The sequence below is a fragment of the Macaca mulatta genome, chromosome X (genome assembly GCF_049350105.2).
Source record: "Macaca mulatta isolate MMU2019108-1 chromosome X, T2T-MMU8v2.0, whole genome shotgun sequence".
Lineage (NCBI taxonomy): Eukaryota > Metazoa > Chordata > Mammalia > Primates > Cercopithecidae > Macaca > Macaca mulatta.
The window spans coordinates 25,953,698-25,969,802 of NC_133426.1; positions in this window are offsets into that span (position 1 = coordinate 25,953,698).

The following is a 16,105-nucleotide window of genomic DNA, read 5'->3' on the forward strand; positions in this document are numbered from 1 at the left end:
ATTTGTTGAATGTCAGGATGAACATTTAATTGTTGGTTGTATTAATCAGGATCCCCCAGAGAAATGGGAAGAAAAGGATAGATGATAGCATAGATAGATAGATAGAGAGAGAGAGAGAGAGAGAGAGAGAGATAATGTAAATTGTCTCATGTGATTATGGAGGAGCAGAATCTTATGATTGGTGGCTAGAAAACCAGGAAAGCTAGTGGTATAATGCAGTCCAAGACTGAAGGCCTGAGAATAGGCGAGGGGCAGGGAGGGGTGATGGTGTCTCAGTCTGAATCTGAAGGCCCAAGAGCCAGAAGTGCCAATGTCCAAGGTCAAGAAAAGACGATTGTCCCACCTCAACAGAGAGAGTGAGCAAATTCATCCTTCCTCTGCCTTTTTGTTCTATTTGGGCCCTCGATAGTTTGCATGATAACCTGCCACATTGGTGAGGGTAGTCTTTACTCAGTCTACTGATTCAAATACTAATCTCTTCTGGAAACACTCTCATAGACACACCCAGAAATTATGGTGTTATGGTGTAGCTCTGTGTCTCCACCCAAATCTCATGTTGAATTGTAATCCCCAGTGTTGGGGAGGAACCTGGTGGGAGGTGATTTGATCATGGGTCAGATTTCCCCCTTGCTGTTCTCATGATAGTGAGTGAGTTCTCATGAGATCTGGTTATTTGAAAGTGTGTAGCCCTTCCCCCTTTGCTCTCTCCTAACAGCCATGTGAAGATATGCCTGCTACCCCTTCACCTTCTGCCATGATTATAAGTTTCCTGAGGCCTCCCCAGCCATGTGGAACTGTGAGTCAATTAAACCTCTTTTCTTTATAAATTGCCCAATCTCAGGTAGTTCTTTATAGCAGTGTGAGAACAGACTAATACACATGATTTACCAGCTAACTGGGCATTCCTTATCCAGTCAAGTTGACTCACAAAATTAACTATCACAGTATAGTAGTCCCCCCTTATTCATGGGGGGCATGTTCTAGCACCCCCACTAAATGCCTGAAACTGCAAATAGTACCAAACCCTATATATACTACATTGTTTTCAATTTGATAACTGAGACGGCTATAAGGTGATTAACAGGTAGTATATACAGCACAAATGAATGATCTACATCCTGGACAGAATGGAGTGGGATGGCATGAGATTTAGTCACACTACTTGGAACAATGCACTATTTAAAATGTATGAATTATTTATTTCCAAAATTTTTCATTTAATATTTTTGGATTGTGGTTGACTGCAGGTAGCTGAAGCTATAGAATGTGAAACCACAGATAAGTGGGGACTACTGTAGTATAAGATAAATTTTGGTGTATTTTAATATAATTGCTTAGTAATTTTGCATACATAATATTTGTAGAGAATATTGGGTTAGTCGCCTTTGTGTTGCTATAAAGGAATACCTGAGGCTGGGCAATTTATTAAAAAAAGATATTTATTTTGGCTGGTGCCAGCATCTGCTTATGTTGAAGTCTGACAGAGTTTACGGTCATGGCAGAAGGGAAAGAGGAGCAGGCTTATCACATGGTGAGAGAAGGTGCAAGAGGGAAGGCAGGAGGTGCCAGCCTCTTAAAGCAATCAGCTCTCACATAAACTAATAGAGCAAGAACTCACTCATTACCAAGGAGGGCACTGAGCAATCCATGAGGGATTTGTTCCCATGATTCAAACGCCTCCCACTAGGACCTACCTCCAGCACTCGGGATCACATTTCCACAGGAGTTTTGGAGGGGACAAACACCCAAACTATATCCATTATTTTCAAATCGTTCCAAGTTGTTATAAAATCCAAGTTTAACAATTCTAGCAATTAATCCAATTTACCTTGCATGGGTATATATTGAACCAGATTTTGCCCTGAAAGAGTTTTAAAATGCCTGTGTAGTTCTTTGAATCGTTTATTGATTCAGTTAGCTATTGCCACAATTGTACTGTATATATATTTTTAAATCCCAAATTCAATGCATACAGTAAGTATTTATGTCTCTCTCATGTTATGCAGGTTGGATGGTATTTAATGACCTTGGTTGAGTTTGTTTGGGCTGGGCTCCAAACTGCAGTTAGAGCCCAAGTCTGCTACATATAACTTTCATCCTGTTTCTACCAGGGGCTAGCTGTGGCATCTACTACTTATAGCAATGGTAAGATATGCATGAGAACAAGTCCAAGTTCACAGTTACATAGCACATTTCAAATCTTATTTCATGTCCACTAGCATCCCATTGGCAAAAGTAAGTCATATTGCCAAACCTAACATCAGTGGGTTGTGGATGTATACTCTTCCCATATAGATGGGGGCAGGGGAAGTAAGAAGTGAATATTTGCTCAATGATAATTTAATCTATCATCTATACTTGAATAAAAATGCAACCTGCCTTTGAGTTTTTGTTATGGATTACCAGAATGCGAACAATTTTCTATTTGTGATACACTAAAAAATAGTAAAGTAGTTAAAAGTGTTTTAATGTCAGAACTTTAAGACCCTTTAAAATTAATAATGTAAAATATTTAGTGTACATGTACACCACAGGCCTATGTATCAAGGTTCTCTCACATATAAACAGTTTGTTTATAGTCTTACTTTTTCTGGAATTTTTAATCAACATTTATAAATAGTGGGCAGGACTCTAGATGCTGAAATTTTACACTGATATTTGGAAAAAAGAAAACAAAACCTATAATCCACTGTCTAATATTAAAAAGCATTGTATATTTAATTAGAGATTTATTAGGTAGATGCAAAAATAGAATTCAAATGATAGATTTGCTGATTGGACTTAACTTTGGATTTTTGAATCAGCTGAAGATTGGCAATTTGCTTACCAAGGCCATCATTATGTAGATGCAAACATTTGGTAACCCCCAGTTCTATGATGGAGATTGAGCTATCATGATACTTTCTGTAAGGACACAATGAAATTTGATTTACTATTTTATGTTTTGATAGCCATTTGGACCATGACATCACCTTTACTACCACAGCCTCTATTCAATTGCTTACTTTGATCACTTGCTTATATTTTATCTTTTGAAGATTCACAATATTAAAATTTCTGGTGATCACCTGGTATAGTTTGACTGTGTTCCCACCCAAATCTCATCCGGAATTGTAATCCAAATTGTAATCCCCACATGTTGAAGGAGAGACCTGGTGGGAGGTGATTGGATCATGAGGGGAGCTTCCCCCATGTTGTTCTCATGATAGTGAGTTCTCACAAGATCTGGTTGTTTGATAAGTGTCTGGCACTTCCCCGTTCTCTCTCTCTCTCGTCTGCCACCATATAATACGTGCCTTGCTTCCTCTTTGCCTTCTGCCATGATTATAAGTTTCCTGAGGCCTCCCCAGCCATGTGGAACAGTGAGTCAATTAAACCTCTTTCCTTTATAAATTAGCTTGTCTCAGGAATTCTTTATAGCAGTGTGAAAATGGACTAATACATCACCTAATATTTTATATCAAAATGTTTCTATGTGAAAAATTACTGTAATCTGTTAACTGAAGGAATTCTAAAACCACATATAGAAATAAAGAGCATTCCATTATTCCTAAAGCTTAATGTACATTATTATATGCAACTTTATCTGTACAAAGAGAAAACAATGCCATTTTCATCATGAAGATGGCTTTTGACAGTTGAATCACTTTGTTTTGCATAATGACAATGATTTTTTTGATAGTAAATGTACTACTCTTGGCTGGGTGAGCACATGGAGAACTGAGTTGGTCACATCATGAAAAAAAAGACATCTCAAGGTAAACACTTAGGGAGCATGCTTCTACACATTCTGTGGCCCTCATCTGAATAGTTAATAAGGAGCTTTCAAATAAAAAACATTATTTGGTACATCTGTCTCATGAATCACAAAACTTCTTGTTGTTTCTCTCATTCTGTTAAAATTATATACAGCAATAAAAATAAATTAATAAAGTAATACATTCTTAATAGATTTAAATCTGCCCTCAATATTTACATTTTGAATGATTGAATGACATTTTGTCTATTAATATTTTATACATGTATATGTTTACTCATATACACATTTCAAGAAACATATTAAAATTTAAAAATCAGAATTATGTGATTTCATAGTTAAATGTCTGTGTAAATCAGGATCAGCTATGTAATTTGCCAGGTCCAGTTAAAAATGAAAATGTGGAACCTCTTGTTAAAAAATTATTAAGGATTTCAAGTTAGTGACAGCAGAGCTTTAAAGCAAGCATGGGGCCTTCTAAGCATGCTATAGCACAGGTAGCATGCCCATGAAGCTGGCTCTGGTCAAAGTATGTGCTATGTTGAAGCTATTAGAATGCATTTTCCTTCATACAATAAAAATAATAAATCATTGTCTTTTTGAAGGTGAACAAGAGGAACTATTTTTAGCATATTTACATGTATATGAATAAGATATATGTAATGAATTAGGTAAGAATATATATATAATTTATGCATTATGTCATATACATAATATTACAACATAGAGTCTATTTTATATAATTATAATAACATAATATATTCTATTGCTCTATAAAAATATAGTAATATAATATAACCAAAGCATTTTATAGGAGTTCTGTGGTATACTGTCCCACATCTTTTCCCTCAGAATCATATCCCGTCCCTGTGCTGAAGGGAGGTGAAGACTAGCAGTCTCTACTTCTTTCAAGATTAGCCTGAAATTCTGAGTGTGTGGTTTATCCCTTTCTTCTGATTTAAGAGGCTCCTTTGGCTAGGATGCCTCACAGTCATTAGAAATCCCTCAGAAAAGCATCACCTTTAGACCTTCAATTCTCTTTCTGAATAGAAAGAATTCTAGCCAGAAGTAAATATGACATCATGCTAGAAAGGTATTCTCTATCAATCACATAATAATAATAAATAATAACAGCAATAAACATATACAGATACCTGATATATGCCAATCTCTTTGTACATATCTCTAATTCTTTATAACTATCTAAAGTAATAATACCAGGGTTATAAATGTTTCATAAAATATGTAAATGAATTGTTTTGTTATATCTGGTTTTCTTCATTATTTATCTTTATGATTTCTTTGTTTGAAGTAGATGTGTCTGATTTAGCTATAGCTTGGTTATTGTTTCAACACCTTTCTTTCTTGGTGTTTGTCTTTTGGCCATTAATCCAGTCATCAGTCCAAGAAGTAGAGAAAAATAATTAGAATTAGTTTCATTCAAAGAGTAAACAGTTTGGTTTAGTAGAAGCATAAAAAGGAAAGAATGGTTAGAATAATTTTTGAGATTTTAAAATAGGATTTCTGAATTACATACTTGTTTGTATATTACCTATATATCCTATACCTCATTGCCATTGAGTATCTAAGATATTTCTTACTTTTTAGTTAAATTAACATATATTTTTTAAAATGGCAAATAATAAAAATTGAGTTAAAAAACTATCCAGTTACTAAGACAAAACTTACATTTAAAGACCTACATCAAATTTAAAATTTAATAGAAAATATTTCTTTTCACTTAAACATCCAAACTAATCAAAATGACAATAAATGTGTACATGCCTCAATAGTTGTCACAATTAACATTAAATGCACATGCAATGAAACCTGAAATTAATAATCCTAAGGACAGTTTCTTAAATTCTGGGAAAGCATGGCTGTAACTAAGCAAGAAAGAAGTTAATTACTTCAAAAATTACTTATCCATTCTGAGAAAATAAATTTTTACATATCATGCTCATCTCAGGGCTCAGCTGGTATCTTACATCATAAATAATGTGATTGCCGCAGACTCCATAAACTAGGTACCACTGAAAGTTGAAAGGAACTCTCTAATGTAAATGTGAAATATTACACATTACTATCAATAAGCTTTGCCATCAATTTCGCATTTATATAAGTACAACGCACACAATCATTTTCCTTCCTTAAAAATGGATTTTAGGTGCACTTAAAAAACACACTCTGCTTGTAGACATTGATATTTTTAAATGCTGTTCAACTTGAAATCGAATTAGAACAAACTAGTTAATATTTGTTTTAATAGGAAGACAAATGACTTAGTCTAGTAAAAGCTAACAATGAGTTATTCTACTTTGCCATCATAATGTGCATTTAATTTGTGGTCCTTCACATAGCAACATGATACCACCATCGACAGAACATATGCTTTCTGCTGTTTCACAAATGGTGATAATTAGTTTTTTCCTGAAGCAAAGACAGTATGGAATTCCACATATTTATCTATATTTAACCAAATTCTCCAGATGCCCTAAAACTAGAATTATTAATTATATAGGCTTACCTCTTTACAGAATGTATTTATTATTGCCTCATTATGCTTCTAATTTAACAATATTCTAAGTGGATTAATTCACTTATTAGCAGTGAATCGGTCGAGCATGGTGGCTCACACCTGTAATCCCAGCACTTTGAGAGGCCGAGGCAGGCGGATCACGAGGTCAGGAGATTGAGAACATCCTGGCTAACACGGTGAAACCCCATCTCTACTAAAAATACTAAAAATTAGCCCGGTGTTGGGGCGGGGGCCTGTAGTCCCAGCTACTCGGGAGGCTGAGGCAGGAGAATGGCCTGAACCCGGGAGGCGGAGCTTGCAGTGAGCTGAGACCGCACCACTGCACTCCAGTCTGGGTGACAGAGAAAGACTCTGTCTCAAAATAAATAAATAAATAAATAAATTGAATGAGCACTTACTATATCTGATAATTAAGAGTAAAATGTTTAGGAACTGCAAGCCCTGGAATATAATGTTAATTTCTATGTACGTGCAGTAGTATTGTGGGTAATAAAATTATTTTATATGTGTTCTAAGTCAACTACAGTGAGCATACTTCTCTACTCATTCTTTAAATGTTGGGTTTCCTACAAATTTCTGACCTCATTCTGTACTCTCTTCCTTGCCAATCTCATTTATATCCATTCCATCCATTTTCAAATACCTATTCATGACTTTAGCTGTGCATCTGAAGCCCAGACTTTACTGAAGCCCAGTAAACTGCACACTTGCAGAATTCCCAATTTTAATAGGTGGTACTACTGTGAATGCTGGGATACAAATAGGTGTCTTTCACACTGTCCTCTCACACCATCCATATCCAAATTAGCCCATAAGTCCTGCAAATTCTACTCACACATGACTTCTTAATCTATCCAAATTTCTCCATCTCCAGTGTCACCATTCTAGAATACTCAGCATCCATATTCTTTTTTTAAATATATATTTGTGCATGTGTGTATGTCTGTGTGTGGATGTTTGCTTGCTTCCCTTAAATATGTTTAAACATGTTTTCTACGTTGCAGTCACAGTGGCATTTACAAAATTTATATCTAATCAGGTCATTCCTCTGCTTTAAAACATTTAGTGGTTTTATTTTGTGTCTGAGAAACCCAACTCCTTACTATACTCTCCTCACTGACCTTTACATTTTTGTCAAAGTGGTCCTCTTTCAGTCAGTTGAGTGTACCAGGCTTATTCTTCACTCAACCCTTTGAACAGACAGTTCCTTAAAGAAATACTTCTTAAACCTCACTCCACTCCTGTGAATCTAACTCACCTTCATCCTTTTGTCTAGGTTCAAGTACTAATATTTCAGGACAGCCTTCTCAAATTTGTTGAATTTGATAATATCCCATGATTCTATTTTCCTGTCTTTTTCTTTAGTAATTTTTAACAATTCATAGTATGTATGTGTGTGTGTCTATTAGATTTACATCTGTCTTTCTCACTAGATCATAAGTTGACAAGCTCTACGAAGGCAGAGTATACCCACATTTTACTTACCATTTTATCCTCCAATCCTTGCCCAGTACATGACCAAATTACATTACCAATAAATAGCTGTCGAATTAAGGATTGCTTATTTATTTTGTACCCAGAAAAATATTAGAATGGGAAGGAAATTTATTGAGGTGGTAATCAAAGTACATAGAATTAGATCATGTTTGCTTGCTACGAGAATGCATAAATCTGACTTTGAGATTCCCATTTGACTTGACTAAAAAATACAACTGATTGTCCACCAATTAAAGACAACATAGTTTCTTTTCAATAAAAGAGCTAAGCTAAAATCACATTTCCTAAGTTTTTACAGCTGAATATTTGAGATTATACTACCACGAATAACATCCTTACAGTAAATATCACTATTTTTTCCTTATAATGATTTTAATGCTAAGTTTATAGTTGGACTAATTCAGAATAATCATTTTGGTTATTAAGATAATGAGTAATATTACAAAAAATAACCAGAAAAGGCTAAAACAAAGTGATGCATGAGGTTGAGTATGATACGTGAAACTAAATAAAGTTGCATATACATTGCCAAGGAACATTTCCCACAATTGACCAGAAAAAGACTTCTGACAATACTCTTCTCTACCTCTTGTTCAGTCTAAGCCTTTGCTATTTTCATGAGTTTGTTCAACTTCCTGGTTATAGTAAATATAAATTATATGGATGATAAAAGCATCCTAATCTTTATGAGCCTCAGTTTCTTTGAATGTACAGTCCAGTTAATAAAACCCAAACCACAGGCTAAGTAGGACAATGCACATAATCCACTTTCTTGAACATCATGGTCCTTAATAAATAGTTATTATTATTTGTATTTTAAAATATTTGTTCTACTGCCTTACACTATTCCCTCATATTATTGTCGTCCGATAACAGAAAGATGTTTTAGAGAATGGGGTGAGGATATCTGTGGGTCTCATTCCATAATTCAGTCACACTTTAAATCTACAAAGAAGTCTGAAAAGCCAGGCTAATTATTTTTTTTTCTTTCTTAGGACCCACCTCACTTGCTCAGTTGCTAACTTGCCCTCCCATTCCTTCTTACCTGTCCTATGAGTACACACATGTACACTGAGAGGATTAGTTCCCCTAAGTGAAAACAAAAGAAAACCAATGAACAAACAATTCAAAACCTCCTAGATGATCAGATTTAAAATGCTCAAAATGCTGTAGTCTCAATTCAGTTTTCAAATAATACTTTCTAAATTAACCAAACTTTTACCTTTGCTTGGTAGGAGCCTTTTAATTTTTTTTTCTTAATTTCTTTTAGCATTTTCTAACAATACATCTTCTACATCTATAAAATATACATCCCCTAGTGTTTAAATTAATTAAACTTGTTTCTTTATTTGGTTGTCATCCTTTTTTCTTCCTTAAATTCCTACAATTTCCCCTTTTTTTAGCACAGGAAAATTCTAGCCACTAGCTAGTCTCAACTTACCATATTATTATTATTATTTACATGTTATTATTATATGTATTTGGCAGATTATTCCTTTCCAAATGAATTAGTGCCACTTCTCTTGAAATTTCTTTTATATTATGTATACATATCCTACGGCATCTAAATTTATTGTTTGCTTTTTGTAAACACGAGTGACGAAAAATAAATACTCATAACAGGCTAGTCCAATGGAAACTGAGGCCTAGGCAGGTAAAGGTACAGTCAAGTTCTGAGGCATGCTGAAGCTGAGCTAACACTGAAACCCAGTTGTCCTGGTTCCAATTTAGTATTCCATGTATCACTCCTACTGTGTTATATTACCATTGCTACGTCTTTGAAAATACTGGAATGTAAGAGTAATGTATTGCTTTTTATATTTAAAGTTACTGTAATAGAAAGAATGAATGAGCTGTAAACTCTGTTGATTTTGACTTAGTACACTGAAGACATATAGGCGGGCTCATTCGTACTGCATACCCACTCTTGGCAAAGTGCTTGGTATATGCATTTGCTAAATAAATGATAAGCAGAAAGAAAGTAATCCCTGAATTGAAGAAACAACATGAAGACATTCATGATGAAACAACGGACACTGTAAAGTTGAATATTTGAATGCAGCCTTCCAGTTAGGTAATTAGGGGCCTGAATTTTGCCTACTGAGGCAAATATTCCATTGAAATTGTTGGTTTATAGATGCCAGCAGCCACTAAGCACAATTGCTTCAAAGAGAATAATTTTTAAAAAATCTACAGCTGTAGAGATTTTAAATCCTTTTATATTCCATGATTTTATCTTCCTGTCCTTTTCTTTCACAATCTATGTATGCAACTTGGGAGTTCTAGCTACTGTTATGGTCATAAATTCTGCAATAATTTATTTTTTCTAGGTATGATAGGCAGAATTTTAAGATTTTCCCCGATGACCCACAATCCTGTATAATCCCCTCCCGTTGAGTGCAGGAAGTACTTATGAATATGATAGGATATCACTCGCATGATTAGGTTATGTTACATGACATAGCTGACTTTAAGAAGTGAAATTATCCTTGGTGGACCTGACCTAATGAGGTGAGCCCTTAAAAGCGGCAAGATTCTTCCTGATGAAAGGGATTAAAATTATTGTGGATTCTATATGAAGGAGATTTTCCATTGCTGAGTTTGAAAATGGAGAGGTCCACATGGCAAGGAATATAGGCAACTTCCAGGAACTAAGAATGGCCCCACCTGGCATCCAGCAAAAAAAATGGGGACCTCAGTCCTACAACTACAAGGAACTTGATTCTGCCATCTGCCTGAATCCTTGAAGTAAATCTGTGCCTGCTGCCTCCTGATAAGCATGCTGCCCAGTCAACAAGACACTCTGAAACTGAGGACCTGAGCAGAGAATACAGATGAACTGTATCAGAATTATTGACCTACAGAACTGTGAGATAACAAATGGGTGTTATTTTAAGCCAGGAAGTTTGTGATAACTTGTTATGCATTAACAGAACACTTAATGTACTGAGTATCTCAAAGACTGGGTAAAGACATTTTTAGTACTTTCTCAAAGTTTCATTCCAATAAATATTTATAAGTAACTAGACGTTTGTAAAGTTTACAAAGTGTTTTTTCACATATATATTTTAATTTAATCCTCCCATCAACTCAGTAAAAAGAATATCCTTATTCTCCACTCTAAAATTTTTATAAGATATATAATTTTATTGCTCAATATCACAAAGGCAGACAATAAAATTATGACTAAAATCTAAAACAAGTGAAAATAAAAGTAAACAACAAATGAATATAACAAATTAAAAATAATATAATTAATTATGCTTTTTAAAATGTGTGGCCAGAATTAGCATTAAAGATTTAACACTCACCAGGGCTGGAGCTAGGATGAGGCAAATGAGGCATTTGCTTTGAGTTCAAAATTTAAAGTAAGGGAAGACCAAAAATTCTCAGTAATCAAAAGAATAAGGTTTAGGGAAGAGGAAGCCATTAGAACTTTAGTCATTCATTGGCAGCATGGCCACTGAAATGGTTAAAATGCTATTGAAAACAGAAGGTTTAAGGATGAGCAATTAGTCCAAGTTAGACTGCAGCAGAATCAAGGTAAAGGTGAACGAAGTCTTCAACCACAGAAAGGCTAAAGTTTTTGCCAGATCACTCTAGAGACCTTCTTTTGTTTGAGAAGTTGTTATTATATCATTCAGGGAGTTACACGATGGGTAGGGTAACAGGGAGAGAGGGAAGCTATAGTAGATAAAAAGCTCTAAAATCAATTCTAACAGCTGAATGGTGATAAACCTAGGTTTGTATTTGCCTTGGCCCATTTTGTGTTCCTATAATAGTAAAATACAGACTGGGTAGTTTATAAGAAATGTATTTTTTACACTTTTGGAGGCCAGGAAGACCAAGGTCAAGGGGCTTGCATCTGGTGAGAGCCTTCTTGCTACATCATCCCACAGTGGAAGGCAGAAGGGCAAGAAAGCACAAACAAAAGACAGAGGAAAGGGCACTGAACTCATCCTTTCATTAGGAACTCACTTTCATAATAACTAACCTGCAATAACAGCAGTAATCCATTCATAGGAGCAGAGCCCTCAGGACCTAGTCACCTCGTAAAGGTCCCACATCTCAACACTATTGCTTTGGGGACTAAGTTTCTAACACGTGAACTTTGGGGAACATAGTCAAGCCATAAAAATAACCTAAGACTCCTTACTCATAGATTAATATCTTTGCTCCATAACATTCTACATTTCTAGGCTTATTAACCCAGAAACATGTCATAAAAGTTACAAGCTCAAGAAGTAAATATTCACTGAACAATCTAAATATTTCTTTTAGTAACAGGTGAATTGAGAAGTTGGAAAATTTCTTTTAATAAATTATGACAACATATTAGCATATCTATTCAAATACATGAACATTTCTGCATTTACCACATTAATGAAAAGAGTCTTGATATAAAGTTCATTTGAATAGCCATATATTGAATAAGTTTGTGAACCCAGAGGGAAGAGTGCCACAATTGTTTTTTAGGTCTACATACATGCAAGCTAAGATAATAACAAAACTCATATCACTTACCATATCCATATTACAATTTGTAAAGATAAAAATAAAATCCAGTTGGCCTACTAACTGGCTAGCTATATAGGAACAACACAGAAACCTTCAAAGAAAGGTAGCTTTGAAGAAATCATAGTAACATTTTCTGTTTTCCAAAATTATAACTATTTGTAGGCACAAGTAATATGTCATGTGACAAACACTAGGGCCTGAACATTATTTATTCCAACACTTCTAACTAATAATCCTTAATAAGAGATTAATTATTCAATGGGTTACAAACCAGATTCATTCTCCAGAAAAATATTTTTTGTAACTCAAAATTATAAATATGTATTAAAAATTTTTGGACTAAAATGTTTTCTGATATCAATTAGACAACGATTTTATTTTATTTATTCCTCTGGGCAGTAAAATGGCACACCTTAAGAATAGCAAATGAAGGTTAATAAAAGATTCTACCTCTAGATCTATTTCAGCTAATAATCTCAAAAGGAATAATAGAATTAGAGTATTATAATTCTGCAGCCACTAATGATGATGAATGAGAGTGATGATCCTGAGTGACTGTACCACCATCACCACAAAAAATGAACACACGCTATGCACCTCCTTTTTTTTTTTTTTTTTTTTTTTTTGAGACAGAATCTTGCTCTGTTGCCCAGGCTGGAGTGCAGTGTGCAGTGGAATGATCTCAGCTCACTGCAACCTCCACCTCCTGGGTTCAAGTGATTCTCCTGCCTCAGCCTCCCAAGTAGCTGGGATTACAGGTGCATGCCACCACACGGGGCTAATTTGTTATGTTTTTGGTAGAGATGGGGTTTCACCATGTTGACCAGGCTTGTCTCGAACTCCTGACCACAAGTGATCCACTTGCTTTGGCCTCCCAAAGTGCTGGGATTACAGGCGTGAGCCACCACGCCCAGCTGCTATGTATCTCCTAATGGAAGTGCACAGCATCATCTCTGGAGTGGTTTTGCCCACAGATGAATAAATAAATAAACCTTAATCTGAACAAGCTTCTCCCTATAACTATTGAAGATTATGATGCTGAAAGGTATATTGGGTTATTATTCTATTTTCTGTAAAGTTGTATATAATTGAGAATTTATATAATACATGATTTATTATAAATATCATGCCTTTAAATTGGAAAACTCAAGTAAAATAAAACAATTTTTAATGAAATATAAGTCAATAACTAGGTTCATAAAGAAATAGAAAACTTTAATCAGATAGTACAAGCAAACCGTAGTCTAGCCCTGGGCACCCGCAAAATCTTCCAGGATCAGCCATGTTTGGAAGCCCATTACACCAAATGATGAAGGAAAAGTTGATCACCACATTAAATAAACTCTTACAAACCATACAAGAAGATGGGAAGCTATTCAACCACTTTAGCAGGCTAGCTATACTTGATACAAAAACTAGATGATCATATCCCAAGAAAGAACACTTCAGCCAAATTTACTCACATAGAGACAATATTCTAAATAAATTTATAGAATGTCTAATATAGCAGTGAATAATACAGCAGTGAAGAAATAGGGAAATAGATTGTGTCTAAGAAATGCAAAGATCATATCATAAAAGGAAAAATGTGAATTGGAATTCACTATGTTAATAGAGAAAGAGAAAGCATTTGATCACATGCAGCAGTAAAGGAAAAGCCACTGGTAATAATTAAACACTAATTCATGGTAATAACCTGTAGTATACTTACATTAGAATGGAATTTCCATATCATAAAATAAACAGCAATCATACTATTTGAAATGTTGGCAGCATTCTCAATAGTTCAGAACCAGATACAGAGGTGTGGTACCAATTCTGCTGGTCAAACACAGACTGGATTGCACAGCCAGTATACAGGCACACAGGATACCAAGATAAAATTTATGAAAAATGAAAGGAAAGAGATAATATGATCCTCTAATTAAAAATTCTAAAGAAGTCAGCTCACAAAATATCCAAATGTATAAAGAAATTCAGTAAACTTGTATAGAAAATCACTATAGTAAAATCAGAAATCTAGCCACATGAAACAAACAACTAATTAGAAAATGTAACAATTGGGTGGGAGTGAGGAAGGGAGAGCATCAAGAAGATGAATGCTGGCTAATGGATGCTGGGCTTAATACCTATGTGATGGGATGATCTGGGCAGCAAACCACCATGGCATATGTTTACCTATGTGACACAAACCACCATGGCACATGTTTAGCTATGTGACAAATCTACACATCCTGCACATGTACACCAGAACTTAAAAGTTGAAGAAAAAAAGAGAAAATGTAATAACAATCCCATTATGTGGGCAAGGGACATGAACAAACACTTTTCAAAAGAAGATATACATATGGCCAAAAAGCATATGAAAAAAAGCTCAACATCATTGATCACTGATGAGAAATGCAAATCAAAACCACAATGAGATACCATCTCACAACAAATAACTAATTAGAAAATGTAACAATGTAAAAAATAGAATGATTATTACCAAAAAGTCAAAAAAATAACAGATGCTGGAGAGGTTGTGGAGAAAAAGGAATGCTTACATACTGTTGGTGGGAGTATGAATTAGTTTAACCATTGTGGAAAGCAATGTGGCGATTCCTCAAAGAGCTGAAAACAAAACTACCATTCCACCCAGCAATCCTATGACTGGGTATATACCCAAAGGAATATAAATTATTCTATCATAAAGGTACATGCACACATATGTTCATTGTAGTACTATTCAAGAGAGCAAAGGCATAGAATCAACCTAAATGTCTATCAACAGTAGACTGGATAACAAAAACGTGGCACATATATATCATGGAATACTATGCAGCCATAAAAAAGATGATACCCTTTTCAGGAACATGGATGGGACTGGAGGCCATTATTCTTGGCAAACTAACATAAAAACAGAAAACCAAATACCACATGTTCTCACTTATAAGTGGGAGCTAAATGATGGGAACACATGGACACATATAGGGGAACAATAGACACTGGGGCCTTTTAGAAAGTGGAAGGTGGGAGGAAGGAGAGGGTCAGGAAAAATAACTAATAGGTACCAGGCTTAATACCTGGGTGATAAAATAATCTGTACAACAAACCCCCATGACACGAGTTTACCTATATAACAAACCTGCACATATACTTCTGTACTTAAAATAAAGGTTAAAAAAAAGAAGCCTCAAGGAATCTTATAAAAAACATTTGTGCTACCTCAAGGCTTTAAGTCACTGAAATTCACTGTGAACTGGATTAGGATCTTACGGGAGGGGCGGAAGTAAAGCTTTTCAGAAATCCAAACCTGACTCAGCCAGTGTAGTAGAAACAAAACAAAAGTAATATACAAAGCGTTAAATTGAAAGTCATGGTTTCAAATAAGGAAAGATCCTAGCTACTCCAGATTTTCTCTAAGAAGTTCTTTTCTGGATTCCTTTTAGTGCCTGAATGAAAGATCCTTTGATGCTTTTGTCATCCTCATTTTTCTCCTAATGTACCGTCCTGAAAACAATCTATTTCAACAAATTTGAGAGGGCTTTAAAAATAAAAAAAAAAGTGTAATGAAAAATATACCATTCAAAAGAGCAGCAACATTCAAAATGTACCTAAAAAGAACATTAACAAAAACATACACTCTATCAAAGCAAATATAAAAGTTTACTGATAGACTCAGATGGATGCCTAAGTAGAGCAATACAATATATTTATACGTGGTGAACATAATATTGTACAGATGTCAATTATCTTTATTTACAGATTTAGTACCTTATTTGATGGCCTCAAGTCAGCAGAGAAGTGGCCCT